Below are 6,000 nucleotides of genomic sequence, written 5' to 3'. Positions count from 1 at the left end.
GTTCAAAAGTGGTAGCCAAGACTCAATGAGCAACTATCGCCCTATATCGATTTTACCAGTTTTATCTAAAATAATTGAAAAAGTTGTAGCAGCGCAACTGATTGACCACTTAGAAGCCAGACAGCTCCTCCATCCACACCAGTTTGGGTTTAGACCAGGTTATTCAACTGAAATAGCAAACTGCTGTTTAATTGAAAATGTAAAAAAGTCCCTGGACAAGGGCAATGTGGTGGGAGCTGTATTTATCGACCTTAAAAAGACATTCGATACGGTCAACCACAGTTTGCTTTTATCTAAAATGTTAAATTTTAATTTCTCAGATGAGGCAATGTTGTGGTTTACATCTTATCTCCAGTCTAGAGTACAGTGTGTTAAAGTTGATCAAGACATATCTGCACTCTCAAACATAAAAATGGGCATTCCGCAAGGCTCTATACTTGGCCCTTTGCTGTTTAGTCTCTTTATAAATGACCTCTGCACTGCTCAAGTGCAAGTTGTCGGCTCTATGCGGATGATGCAGTTCTTTATGCACCCACCAAGTCACCTGAGCAGGCTGCAGCTGTACTGTCCACCAGTATGTCTGACATCCAACAGTGGCTCATTCAAAATCAGCTAGTTCTAAATCTCTCAAAAACAGTCTCGATGTGCTTTTCCATTAAAAAACTTGTTTTAAAAGAAAGATTTAATATTAATTTACAAAATAAAGAAATTCATCCAGTTACAGAATTTAAATATCTAGGATTAGTTTTAGATCCTCAACTTAAATTTGACAAGCACATAAAGAAAATCTCAAAAACAATACAAAGTAATCTCAACTGTTTCAAACTAATCAGAAGCTACATACCAAACCAGGCAGCCCTGCTGTACATGCATGCTATGATTTTTTTCTCATATCATACTGCATGACAGCATGGGCACAAGCCACTCCCACTGCAACCAAACGCATAGGCTCTCTATACAACCGAGCAATAAAAATTATGGATAAAAAACCAATACGCCACCATCACTGTACCATCCTTAAGAAATATAATTTAATGAATTTTGATAGCTTTAGCAATCTTTGCTTCCTTAAATTGATTCACAAGTGCATTAATCACTTAGCACCTGAGCCACTAAGTTAATTTGTAGAGAGACAAAACAGCATTCGAGTCACTAGCAGCTCCACAAATCATGACTGTAAAATACCATACTGCAGGACCAGCTTTGGACAGACGACTTTCTCTGTGAAGAGCTCTAAACTCTGGAACTCATTACCATCTCACATCAAGACTATACCTGACTTTAAAATGTTTACTTCCAGGCTTAAAAACTGGTTAAAGACAAACCAAAAGTGTACTAATTTTTAATTACTGTAAGTAGGTAAGAGTTGCATATGATATGTGTCAAGTTCTGTGTGTTTTTTAATTGATTACAGCTCAGCCCAAACTTGAAAACTGCTTTTCTCTCTGAAGAACGCAAAGGACAACTCAATCTTTTCACTTCTTGATTTTTTATTTTCTTTGAGATGGTTTGATAGACCAGTGATGGAATAATATGGTATAGTTTCTTGAAGGTGACTTGATAGATCAGTGATGGAGCAGTAGATATAGTATCCTTTTCCAGGAATAAATGAGAGAACCAACCGAACTCTCTACAAACATTTCAATGCCATGCTCTCTCTGTGGGTGCGGAGGCAAATATAGTCCCAAAAGCTACTTCCCCAAAAGTTGGTTCCACCAACTTTTGTTGCATGGTTGCCCCCTGCAGTTTGGGAGTGCTCTGAGTGTCCTGGGTGAATCTAGGCTTGGAGTGCTCAGTACAACTAAAGCAAAGTAACCACAAATTGACACAACAATATGCATGTTTATATATCATGTTTATATAATTTTTTTTAATTGAAGTAGTGAAGTATGTAAATTCTATTGTGTATAAAATCCCAACCAGGGACAGGAGTTGAAAATTAGCATTAGCTATAAACTTTATATGCAGCACTTCAGTGACAAGCTTTGTTTTGACACTATGTTTGTTTGCATTGTCCCTGTCAAAAAAATAAATAAATAAAAAGTGTAAAATGGTCTCGGTGTCCTCCAGTTAACATAGATTGAATTTTTGCTATATTTCTAAGTTGACAAAACATGATTGAACAAGCTTTGTGGTGTGCTGCTCAAAATTTTAATTACTATCAAACCAGACACCAAGGTTTTGCAACAGGCTTAATGTGATTTACTAGGGAATCAGCAGATGGCAGTATTTGTTTTGCCATCAGCTGTGACCCAATAACCAGGATTTCTGTTTTGTCTGAGTTCAGCTGGAGGAAATTGACATCTATTTTTTAACTTCACAAAGGCAGTTGTTAAGTGAACTCAGCATTCCAGGGTCTGTGGATCAGACAGGCAAGTACATTTGTGTGTCATCAGCATAAATATGAAAAGAAATACCATGTTTATGGATAATATGTCCAAGGGGAAGCTGATACAAGGAAAACAAAATGGGTCCTAAGACCGACCCCTGAGGCACACCATATTTAACTGACAGAACGAGGAGACATAGTTGTTTACAGACACACAGAGCTTCCTATTTGACAGGTAGGATGAAAACCATTCTAGGGCAGTACCAGAGATCCCCACCCAGTGCCTCAGTCTGTCTAACATGATGTTGTGATCGATGGTGTCAAAAGCAGCACTAAGGTCCAGGAGTACCAGGACTGAGCACATACCTTCATCAGCAGACATTAAAAGGTCATTGGTGACTTTAAGCGGGGCAGTCTCAGTGCTGTGGTTCTTCCTGAAACCAGACTGAAACTTTTCAAATAATTTGTTATTTTCCAGTATAGTGAGCAATTGTTTGGATACAATTCTTTCTAAAATCTTTGCAATAAAAGGCAGTTTTGAAATTGGTCTAAACTTTTGTTGGAGGAAGGGATCTAAACCAGGTTTCTTTAAAAGTGGGTTCACGCAAGCCGTTTTTAAATAATCAGGGACACAACCAGTAGATAGGGAGCTGTTAAAAACAGAGATCAAATGGGGCCCAACAGAATCCATTACTTTCAGTAAAAACTTTGTAGGTATTACATCAAGTGGGCTGGATGACACTCTCATTTGTGATACTGTTTTTAAAAGCTCAGATAAATCGATGGGATGAAACTGGTTTAAACTCTCTTGTTGCTTGTGAGGGACCTCTGAGTAAGAGGCTGTGGGGGTAATAGAGGCTGATTGACACCACCTTATGGGTAAAATAAGATATAAACAATTCACAGTCATCATTACTTCCAGCTGAGGCACAAGGAGGGGTTGGGTTTACCAGCTGATCCACAGGCTTAAACAGAAACCTGGGATTGTGTTTATGTTTAGTAATGAGTTCAGAAAAATAGTGAGTTCTCGCATCCTTAACCATGTTATACACTCACCTAAAGGATTATTAGGAACACTATACTAATACTGTGTTTGACCCCTTTTCGCCTTCAGAACTGCCTTAATTCTACGTGGCATTGATTCAACAAGGTGCTGAAAGCATTCTTTAGAAATGTTGGCCCATATTGATAGGATAGCATCTTGCAGTTGATGGAGATTTGTGGGATGCACATCCAGGGCACAAAGCTCCCGTTCCACCACATCCCAAAGATGCTCTATTGGGTTGAGATCTGGTGACTGTGGGGGCCATTTTAGTACAGTAAACTCATTGTCATGTTCAAGAAACCAATTTGAAATGATTCGAGCTTTGTGACATGGTGCATTATCCTGCTGGAAGTAGCCATCAGAGGATGGGTACATGGTGGCCATAAAGGGATGGACATGGTCAGAAACAATGCTCATGTAGGCCGTGGCATTTAAACGATGCCTAATTGGCACTAAGGGGCCTAAAGTGTGCCAAGAAAACATCCCCCACACCATTACACCACCACCACCAGCCTGCACAGTGGTAACAAGGCATGATGGATCCATGTTCTCATTCTGTTTATGCCAAATTCTGACTCTACCATCTGAATGTCTCAACAGAAATCGAGACTCATCAGACCAGGCAACATTTTTCCAGTCTTCAACTGTTCAATTTTGGTGAGCTCTTGCAAATTGTAGCCTCTTTTTCCTATTTGTAGTGGAGATGAGTGGTACCCGGTGGGGTCTTCTGCTGTTGTAGCCCATCACAAATGCTTTGCTGCATACCTCGGTTGTAACGAGTGGTTATTTCAGTCAAAGTTGCTCTTCTATCAGCTTGAATCAGTCGGCCCATTCTCCTCTGATCTCTAGCATCAACAAGGCATTTTCGCCCACAGGACTGCTGCATACTGGATGTTTTTCCCTTTTCACACCATTCTTTGTAAACCCTAGAAATGGTTGTGCGTGAAAATCCCAGTAACTGAGCAGATTGTGAAATACTCAGACCGGCCCTTCTGGCACCAACAACCATGCCACGCTCAAAATTGTTTAAATCACCTTTCTTTCCCATTCTGACATTCAGTTTGGAGTTCAAGAGATTGTCTTGACCAGGACCACACCCCTAAATGCATTGAAGCAACTGCCATGTGATTGGTTGATTAGATAATTGCATTAATGAGAAATTGAACAGGTGTTCCTAATAATCCTTTAGATGACTGTAGTAGTTAATTAATAAATCCTTCAGACTGAGGTAATGGACTTGGAGACTGGATCTTTTCCATCTGCGCTCTGCTTTCCTGCATTCCCTTTTCAGGGTGCGAATTCTGTCATTTATCCAGGGTTGCTTACTTGCTTTAGACGTAGGCCTAACCTTTAGAGGAGCAGTAATATTTAGTGACGACTAGCAGATATGATTGAAGTGATCGACCAGATTGTTGGTGTTGGAATCAGACAGGTGTTGGCTTTGGCTCTGAAAGAATGTGCAAAACTTTGAAACACTTTGTTCATTAAAGAAGCGAGAACACACGGAGCTTGGTGAGGTGGCATGAGTAACAGGCGAATCGCATCTAAAAACAATACATCTGTGGTCAGATATGGTCATGTCCACTAATTCCACAGAGGAAATGCTGACACCCAGGGTAAAAACCAAGTCCAGTGTATGACCACGGCTATGTGTTTGCCCTTTGACATGTTGTTTGAAGTTGTGAAGAAGTGGCCATATTTAAAAAGTCAGTTGGTGGAGTCATCAACATGAATATTAAAATCGCCACAAAGAAAAATTCTGTCATAATTTAAAACCAGAGTAGATAAAAATTCAGGAAGTTTTGATAAAAATCCTCCAGGCGGTTTTGGAGGGCGATAAGTTATAACAAATATGATAGGTTGCAGCCCTCCAACTTTAAGAGTGAGAACTTCAAAGGAGTTAAATTCATCACAGCATACTTGATGACATTTAACAATTTTCCTATACACGCTCACTAGCCCACCACCACGACCACTGACCCTCGGTTGACTAAAACAATCATATTGAGGCGGACACAGTTCAGCTAGTTGGCTATACTAATTCATTTGCAACCACGATTCAGTTAAAAACATAAAATCTAGATTTGCAGACAAGATAAAATCATTTAAGATAAAAGTCTTACTTGACAGTGATCTCACATTGAACAGAGCCATTTTAAATGAGTTTGTTTTGGGTGTTGGAGTTGGTGCAGTTGTCCTAATCCTTATAAGATTACTATGATTTCTGTGTGGGATGTGCACATTTCGGTTTACCTGGTCTATGCGTGATGATGACAGGAGTAGAAGTCTTTGGAACAGTGCTGGGAGCAGACGGCTTTACATGCCAGCAGGTGGAGACAGTTGTTTGTGGCAGTGAGGCAGAGTTCTGTTCAGTGACCGGTGGTGTGTCCAGGTGTGCTGCATGAATGATTAGTCATTCACGTAAGTCATGTGTGGAGGACCGCACCACATGCTGTATGTGAGCAGCTAACATTTCTGAGTCCTGTTTGTTTGGGTGAAGTCCGTCTGTCTTAAAAAGAAACTTTCTTTGCCAGAAAATATTAAAGTTATCGACATAACACACACCGTGAGTCCTGCAGGCGGACTGGAGCCAGTCGTGGAGGCTAAGGAGTCTACTGAAGCGGCC

This window comes from Micropterus salmoides, unplaced genomic scaffold (genome assembly GCF_014851395.1).
Source record: "Micropterus salmoides isolate LMB-PRFRI ecotype aquatic unplaced genomic scaffold, ASM1485139v1 Ms_hic_scaffold_10, whole genome shotgun sequence".
NCBI lineage: Eukaryota > Metazoa > Chordata > Actinopteri > Centrarchiformes > Centrarchidae > Micropterus > Micropterus salmoides.
The sequence above is the reverse complement of the archived record's forward strand: the minus strand, read 5'-3'. Positions refer to the sequence as shown.